Source organism: Apteryx mantelli, chromosome 2 (genome assembly GCF_036417845.1).
Source record: "Apteryx mantelli isolate bAptMan1 chromosome 2, bAptMan1.hap1, whole genome shotgun sequence".
Lineage (NCBI taxonomy): Eukaryota > Metazoa > Chordata > Aves > Apterygiformes > Apterygidae > Apteryx > Apteryx mantelli.
In genome coordinates this window covers 136,968,059-136,977,574 of record NC_089979.1, presented here as the reverse complement: position 1 = coordinate 136,977,574, position 9,516 = coordinate 136,968,059, and the positions used below count along the sequence as shown (strand labels likewise).

Genomic DNA, 9,516 nt, shown 5'->3' with positions numbered 1-9,516 from the left:
GTCTGCTCTCTTCTCTGGTTCCTTATCGAAGATGATGTGAAGATCTGAGTCGCCCACAGTAGTGTGAGCTTAAATTGGGCCTCAGTCAACTACAGCCCTGTACAAAGGAGTGAGCAGCAAATAGAAGGATTTTGCCACATGTGGATAATGCTCTACGGGACACGAGTATCCGATATCTAGGATTTCATGGCTCTCAAAGCTGATTTAAACAATAGGGAGGAGCCTGTGTTGACAAAGAGAATTACAAATATCTAATTTGCCCACTACATTGTTTTTTTTTTAACTCTGAAATTGATTACACTCGTGGCATATATATAAAATACATTTTCATTAGCCCGTCATCAAAGCACGCAAACCCTAAAATCCCTCTGCTGTTCTGAGTGACATATTTCAGGAATAACTACTCAGAAATAACTGCTGTAGATGTGTCTGGCTGCTGAACATGAAAGTATGGGTGCTGCTGACTGTATGGCAGCTGGCCCAGCATTTAACCCTGCTGTTTTAAACTGTCGTAAAATAAGCACAATTTAATCTTTTGAAACCTTTTGGTCAGTGACTGTGATTTCCGCAAAAAATGACTTCAAAGGAGAGACAGGCACCTTTGTTGATGCCTTTTTAAGCAGTCATGAGTTCCAAATTATTTTAAAAAAGGGAAGCAGAAACCTCAAAGTGTGTAACACCTCCTCAGGATTAGATGCTGAAGCGATATGTAAACTGGGCTGTAAAAATCGATCCTCCACTAGTGATGTGGTCAGAATGATATAATTAAAAGATAATGTCAATGGAAAAAGAATATCATCATAGGCTAATGGGCTCCTCCTGACACATAAATGCAGCAGCAAAGCCCATATTTTAATGAAAAAATACCACTAAGAAGCCAAGTTATTTTATTTTCAAAGCAGGATGTGTTGAAAATGTTCTATTTCTGTTTCTATATTTCCATTTTGCCAAATGTCTGATACAGAGTTAACACTCCCACCTTGCATTGTTTGTACAAGCACTCTGCAGGGCACTGACTGCACTGTGCTTTACCTAAGCAAAATGCAGTCTACTGCTTTTTTTTGTCTACTTTAAAAGCATTGTTTATTTTTGTTAATAAGTCTTATTATAGACTGAAAGTTTTCTTTCCAAAGTTTAATGCTGGAACAAATTTCCAGATATTATCATTTGACACAGATTCCATTCAACTTAGTATAGGGAACATGGGCAACCCTGGGCATGAGACTATCTAGGGATAAAGTGACTGTTTACCATCTCGTCAAAGCGGAGCTAAAACTGCTCTTTAAACACATAGCAGTGGAAACAGGGATGTGAAGAAAGCTTGAATAATTAAATATATTTCCAGTTTACACCAAGTTAGTCTTTTTTCCTTCACCAAAAACTAAACTTTCTTCTATTCTCCTCAGATTTGGTTTGGAAGAAGACATCCTCTTTTGGCTTTTTACTATAAAAGCAGAGTGATATGAACTGATGAGCTTTAATTCATTCTGCAACGCCAGAAAGCACATTCTGCAGCATCACAGCAGAGTTTTTCTTACACTACCCATAAGCATGAACTCTCAAGCTATCTCCTGCCATTGAGTTGATGGTGTCTCTCTCTTTGACCATTGACCAGAACATTTTGTTGGGGCTCCTACCTGACAATGAGTGACTGGGAACGCAAGTACAGTAGCCCTTCTTCAGCAAGATGGATGGACCAGGCCCTCACCCAGACTAGCCAATACAGGGCAATTAAGTTGATTTCAGAAGAATAGGGGTTTGAGACCCTTTAGCCTAAGAGGACAGTGATCCTTTTGCAATGTATTCCAACGACCAGGCTATTACAGAATTAGTTTGTACCACTGCTACCACTACATTTAAAAGATGTAATGCATTATGAAGAGCATTTAATCCATCAGTGTATGATAGGATGCTCTGAAAATGCCTACCAGATGTGGCCCTTGAAGGTCTTAGGCGTCTTCTGTTTAGTTTCTGGCTTTAGACCAGTCTGAGGAAAGAACTAGCTGATGAGCTGCTCAGACCAGGCTGATCTGGACAACTATTGTCACTTACAGAACTTTAAAATTGAAAAGGGAGGTGTCTTGCAAGACTAGGCGCCTCCAGGATTAGGCAGCAGCCAAGCACGGGTTTTTGGAGAGTGCTTTTGGATACTGTTCCACCTACATCCTGTCTTAGGTGCCTAAGTCCTTTCCTAGAGCTAGCCAGAAAGGCTAGATTCCCATTGAAGTCAAGAGAAGGATTTACGTTAACTTAAGTGGATTGGTTCAGGCCTTAAAATGAGAACCATGTGTACATCCTTATGTAGTATTTGGTCCCTTCTATTCATGTATTGGGACTTCTTGCTATATTGAATGATTCACATATACTAATCCACAAATAACATGTCAAAAGAAGTTTTGGAGAGGACTTTCATGTCCAGAGTCTGTTATTCTCAGCAGTTCTGGAAGCATGGAAGTCATCCTGGATAAGAGGCCAGTCAAGCCACATACACCACTCAGGTCATACATAAGCTCTAATTGTATTACTCATTTGGCTTGTCAATACTTTTCCATGGAGCTGAAGGAAAGGAGGGCATATGGAATAGAGAAGCAGGAAAACTAATGAATAAGCGAATATAACTTTCCGGGTCTGGCAGTGTTTTCACATCCATTTTTTGCTCTGCTCCCCTGAGGTCACACAAGCAAATGGCATATTCATTTCCTTCCATCTGTGCTATTCTGAACAGCAAACAAGAACTAATATCTAAACTTTCCTAATAAGTCGGAGTGGGAGGAGAGCTGGGTAATAATTAGCTACTGCTTAGCAATGCCTTGTAGATTATGTGACTCTCAAAGAGGTGTTTGTTGCAGATATATTTTTCCTCTTCCTTTTTCCTGCTTTGCAATGCAATGACACTTTAAATTGAAAACAAATAGATAAATAAATGAATCACCCAAATTCTACACATCCAATGCGAAGCAGCAGGAGCCGACCCATGCAGAGCCAGGCCAGCGCTCTCCGATTTTGCTTGAAAACAGAGGCGATCCCTTGCAAGCACAGGGGCGGGTGGCTTGCCAGGAAGCCGCAGCGCTGTGGGATGTGTGGCGATGGCCCCCCTCCCCAGGGGGGACGGCTCCAGCTGCAGCTGCTCTCCCCCGCTCGCCCCGCGGGAGGGGGCGGCTGGCAGGGCCCCCGCTCCGCCGCACCCCCCACCCCGGGCCACAGAAGCCAGGACGTAGAGACCTGGCTGCGCAGCAAATAGGTAAGTGGCTGGAGCTGCGAGCCGGCTGGAGAGGGCCGCGGGCTGTGCTTCCCAGAGCGCGGGAGAGGCAAAGAGCTTCTGTAGGCATCTGGCCGGCTGCGTTCCTGTCAGAGTAACTATTTCAATGTTACCGTGATTTCACCGAGCGGCACGTTGGGGCACCTAGGGTCTTGGTAGGCAATTTTTTTACAGTTGTGAATGTAAATAAGGCATTTATTTAAATTAACACGCTATCATACAGAGAAAACAAGCTGTGAGGAAGCAGCGCATGTTGACTCCTGGAGTACGGGATTGCAACGCAGTCCCGCAGCAGCGAGCAGGAGCAGCCCTGTGCAGGACCAGGCCAGCACCGGCCAATATTCTCCTTTAAAAAATGGGGTTCGGGCACAAGAATTCTGCCCCCGACCATGTGGCTAACTTTTGGCAAGGCAGCTCTACACCTCACTTTCTGATCTATAAAATGGACCTGATGATCATGACCTTACACGCGTACCAGAAAACATGGCTTGCGTGTTTTGAAAGCACTGTAAATATGCTGGGCAGGAACTGGTTTTCTGCTCCACAACAATTTTTGTGGTTCAGAGGAAAAAAAATCTGCGTGAAAAAAAGAAATTGAAATCTTGAGATACTTCTTTAACTAAAAGTTCCCTCCAAAGCAGCGTTTTACTTACTTCATTCTAAAAGATTTCATGTGTGAGACTATTTACATTTTTTTACACTTCACTTGGTTTGTTTTCCAAAATGCAAAGTAATTCCAAGTGAGCGAACCAGGATGCTATGTTTTTAAGAGACTAGAAATGGAACATTTCGATCAGTGAAAAATTCTCCCAGATTTTTCATGTCAAAAAACGCATCCAGATCCTTTTCTGTGAGAAGCTTCGTTTTCAACCAACTGGCGTTTTTATAAAGATACATTTGGTTAAAAGCTTTCCACGTAGCCTGACCCAGTAGTGCTACTTTGCACCTTGGTACTGCCAAATCTCTGCAGGGCTCTAACCTGATGCCCAGTGAGCTGAGGTCAACTAGGAGGCTCTTTTTGGCTTCATGAGTTTCTGTCAGATCCCTGATGCCTAAGAAAGAGCATTTTACCGCTATGGCAGAGCCTGCCTGAGTTTGGAATAAGGGCAGTTCCTGCCTTTGGTTAAGCCACTTTTTTTTTAATTTTAAAAACATTTCCCCTTTATTTTCCTGGTAAAAAGTATTTTCAATATTTTACAAGAAAATACTGAATGTCCTTATTAGCTTTAGGCCATAAATGCCAGAAAACAGATTTAAAAACTGGAATGAGACCAACATAAATGCTTACTATTGGTGAATATAAGGGCATACAAAACAGGGCAGTAAAGTCACTATACAATATCAGGAAAACCATTAAAAAAATCTGGAAAAGCATCAAGATGGCTGGCCTCTTTGTAGTTTCAGCACAAAAATTGAGCTTTATTTCTAAATATTTTCCCTAGTGGGAAATAACAGCTTGAAAATAATCCCAGATGTATTCATTTGTGTAACATTTTGCTGCTTGCAACATATAGGCATGGAAAAATTATTGAAGGTTTCAATTCTGGACTTGTATTTTAAAAATGTCAAGCTTTTGAAAAACAGCATCATTTTTCCTTAGAAGCTATTCATTTACCTGGAATGTTGGCCAGCAGGCCTACATTATGGACTTGGTTTAGTTAACATTGAAAAATTGCCCAAAGGCAAAGGAGAAGTAGGCAATTTTTGTGGCTCAGGCTATATACTAGCAAAAAATACAGCTGATTTGATTTTTGCACTGGCATGTAAAAGAGTTTTGCAACTATGGGATCTTAAAAGTGTTCAAAAGCTATCTGAGGTTTTAAAAGGCTTGAGGGATTTTTTTCCTCTTGTCTTCTTCACAACCAAAATCTATATCCTGAGGTACAAACAATTAGAAAGCTTATTAAATGGCTACTGAAAACAATAAAAATAAAAACAATCCAAGCCCATTAGTAATGATTTCCAAAGACAGGCAGATGAAAGTATGCTTCTGTTTGCTCTGCAAAGCAAGTTGTTTACCAAACTGTTCCCATTTGGGGAAGATATAAAAAAAAAAACCCACACGCGCACACACACAAAGCTGCAGGAAGTAGTCTTGCTAAAGGAATCACAGTTTTCGCTTGTGTCATACAATCTAGACCATCATCTTGAAAAGCTATTTGGCTGGATAATATTTGTAGCCCAGTGTTTTCTGTGACTTATTTTCTATGATATACAGTAAGTGATGTTATCACAGTATAAGTGGCTACAAATCATTTTAACAGGTCAGACTTATCAATTTTTTTCCTTCTATGTCTATGAAATGTCTTTCTTTTTTTGAGCAGGGAGATTCTTTAAAAAAAAGTCAATGGAAACTCAGGGAATTAAATTACTTCTCAAGAGCCAAAGATCTGGATGTGTGAACAGGTACAGTGGACCAGGGCACATCACCCTTAGAAGGCTGAAGGAAATGCGTGTCTCTGATGGGGATGCCTGGTAAGAAGAGCCAAGCTGGTGCTGAGCCAGCCAACTCCAGAAGCAGAAAGACTGAATCAGCACAGCACTACATGTAAGTTCATTACATGCACAAGGCTAAGTAGCATGGACATAAGGCCATATGGCCAGAGCTATAGTGTCTTTGCATGAGTAGTTTTGCATGTTGACCAAGACAGTTCCTGCAGAGATGTGCCAACTATCTTGGACCCAGCCTGAAAAAGCGCAGGTGACATTTGACAATGCAGTATGTGTACATCCATAAGGAACATGGTGAATTGGGGGCTGTACGGCCTATCCTGTAGTTGCAGAAATCATTCCAGAACTTTTCTGATTTTCTATTTGAGAGGGATCAAGCCCTTAGAAAGTGCCCTTCAGGAAGTGTAGCCAGCACTTGGCTGGCCATATCCTGCTAGTTTTTCTGTGAAAGGCAATCCTTTTCCTTCTGGGATGCAGAGTGCTGCTGCACTAGCAGACTTCCTCAACTGCAGAGCATTAGGAGGAGTCCAGGCACCGCCTGGGCTCAGCTAGCATTGCTCAGAGAGCTCATGGGCTTCTGGGACAATGTATCAGTTTTACCCTGACACAGCAAATGTCCACGCTCAGGTCACACACTGGTGACATGTCACACGGGTGACATTGGAACGTGGGCCACGCACTGGGAAACAGCCATGGGAAGTGGGCTAAGCGGCTTCTCTGCCTGTAATACTGAATCCAAACTGAATGTCAAAGCAGGGACTTCTGAAATTCCTTCTAAATACTTTCTCTCTTCCTTAGCAGAACAACAGCTCCCATCTCTCAAGGAGAAAATGTGAAGTGATGCTGATGTTTTTGTGCTGCTGAACTTTTCACCAGCATGCAGTCAGGGAGGGGAAAACCACTGCAAAAATACAGATAACAAGGCCTTAATATACAGCTGGCAAAACTGGCAGAGTAGTTCTGTCTGATGCCCACGACATCAGTCAGGCCACAAAATTAAGACCTGTAAAAATGTTGGGCACCCACAGCTCCCAGCTGCAGGTAATTAGCATATCTGAAAAGTCAGATCAATAAATGTATCTTGTGGTAATTTAAAGAAAAAGAAATTGTATAGACATCATTGTTGTCTGCCTGCAGTGCAGTTGCAGATGTCTTGGCAGATCAGGAGAAATCAGATACGTGGCCTCTGGTTGTATAATTTGTTTTACTTACACATATAAATAAGTCCTGGAACCAAGATAATCAAGCAGCATGCTAGCAATTCCCTTGCTCAGGAATCTTAGCTCACTGCTAACACTGGGATTACAAGCAACAATTCCACCTGAAGAACAGATTTTAATAAGAGATCAAGGCGAACAGCAAAACACGCCTTGTGATAACACAGCTCCCTCCACACACAACTGTGTATAACCCAAATTAAAAAAGCAAGTAGGTCTTCCCAAGAATGAATATTTATCTGCATGCTTAAATAAAAAAAATGAGGCTGTAAGATTGAAATGAAACCACCTGGTGACACCTGCCACATGGCATGAGTGGTTGCACATCGGTACTCATGAAGCTATTCTCGTTGCTTGAAGTTTTGTTGAATAGCCTAGTATATGATTGTAAAACCCTCCACCAGAAAAGTCTTAGTTGGCCACCATTTTTTCCTTCTGTTGCTATAGTTTGCTATAAAGACAATTGCAGATGGGGGTAGGGATTCAGATACTTCATTCAGAAATTACCAGAGTAAATCAAGTTATATATGAGACTCACCTCACTCTAATTTATAGTTCAGCTCAGACCATTGAACTTGCAAGTAAAATTTATGGGGGAAGAGCAATAAATTAAATTGGATAGAAACATAATTTTAGTCCTCCAGTTACTTGTACAGTTCGATTTAGCACATAAAAAATGGAGTATAATACTAACTTGTTAATAAAATGTGCACAGCGCTGACATGTAAAAACAGTTTTATAATTGGTTGGTCCACTCTGTTAGCCTTGTTGACAACACTAAATTTTCAAAACCCTACCTTAGTAACATTGAGCTAACATTATATATACAGAAAGCTCATAAATGCATACAACAGAAATTCATTTGGCCTTTGATTTTTTTTTGAGTGTCTTTAAAGTGAAAACTGTAAAATTACCACATAATAAAAGCCAGTACACTGAACACTAATTGCCCATTTATGAAAAGCTCTTTTCCTACAATCATGTAGGTGTGAGGCATAAACTTCTTGGGTTTTACGGAGCTGCGATTTATATTTTCAGTTCTGTTTCTCTCTATTGCATTCATCTTAAGCTTATAAAAGAAGAGCTGGATTTTATTAATCTGCATCAGCGTTCGCCAGACATTAAATCGACGAAGATCCCTACAGGGTTTTAATTGTGGCTGAATTGCCAACAATAATTGGGCCTCCGACTGACCACCGCGAGCAGCCCACCCTGGCTGCTGGGCCCAACTGCTAGCTCCAGCACCAGCCACGATAGCCCGCTTTGTCAGCTGCCTGAAGGGAAGTTGTCAAGTCTGGGACCCTGCTGCTTTATTCCTATAACTATGCTTTAGAAACACCTCACAAGTGGAATTGTGGTTGCCTCATCCAGAAAATGTGGAAAGGATTAATGTGGCATGTAAAACAAATCACTCCTGAGCTCAGCTGAGAAAGTGGGTATTAAAAGCACTCCAGTCAAAAGAGCTTTAGTGAAAGGGTCGTGGTGATATACAGTCAGCACATGTTGGGCTGGTAAAGCTGCAGGGTGTTTGGAAATGGTAATGGTCCATGGGTGTAAATTCTTTCAAGACCTCTTAAAGGCACATGTGTTTCTTGAGCATGTTCTCCAAACACGGACCTGTTATAGGTTAGATTCACTGGAGCTTTTAAACTTTATTGATTGGTTTGTGGTATTCCAGGTTCACTTACTGTTTTTTTAATGCTGTTGATAAATACAGGAAAAAATCCTGGTTTAATGTAAATCTTATAAATCTATAAACTATGTGCTATGTAGCTTTATTGTAACATATTTCAGAATGTGTTATTTCTTTTCTTTATGCCAGTAATCATTGGTTTCACGGGAGTTAAGGATCTATCAGCATTTCTCTTATGAATGTGGGTTGGTTAAAGCATCTTTACTTTTGAGGTTAAAAAAGTCAGACCCTTAACTTGACATAACATTTACCATTTTAGTGTGCCTTTATATATGTTTGTAACATTTGTAACATAATATTTCCTAAAGTTATTAAAAAGATGGCTCATGGCAGCTTTTCTTGTAAAGCTGGGAAAACTTACAGTGCTTAGCGAAAGCTTTATTTTACAAGTTGTACTATTCCTTGTTCTTTTTTCAGTGAGAATTTCACTGTGATTTAGCATAAAAAATAAAAAGGTGATAACATGTATGTAACATGTAGCCCTCTTCTACCCAAAGAATCACCACTACAAGATGGAAACGTGTATGCAAGGTTTTTAAGCAACAGCTCGCCTTTAGTTCGGTCAGAAATGTGAAGGTTCAGTAATTTTGCAAATTAGGCCTTCTGTGCAGGGATCACTTCACTTAAATTTGAAATGGAGCCATTTCTGAGAAGCATGTGTCAGGTGCTGAGCAGAACACAGCCACATCTTTATACAGACTGAGTGGCTGAGAAGTAGAACTGGAAAAAAAAATAAGAAGAACGCATCTAGTTGCTGTTGCCATGATATAATTAAATTTGCTAATAACTGCTTCCAACATACACCATTTAGTTGAAAATGCACGCCTGCTACAAGTGGCCTGCATTCAATGCTAGTGAAGCCCATGAGAGTTTTGGCCCAAATGTCAATATTTTAG

The 9,516-nt window shown here is 40.8% G+C and overlaps 1 long non-coding RNA gene across 1 annotated transcript; it reads left to right on the top strand.

Annotated features, from left to right (window-relative positions):
• The first annotated feature begins 3,179 nt into the window (after positions 1–3,179).
• Positions 3,180–8,990, top strand: LOC106483588 (uncharacterized). The gene is made up of 3 exons (XR_001292413.2): positions 3,180–3,241; positions 5,584–5,807; positions 7,997–8,990. It is a non-coding gene; the product is annotated as an uncharacterized lncRNA (long non-coding RNA).
• Positions 8,991–9,516: the final 526 nt, after the last annotated feature.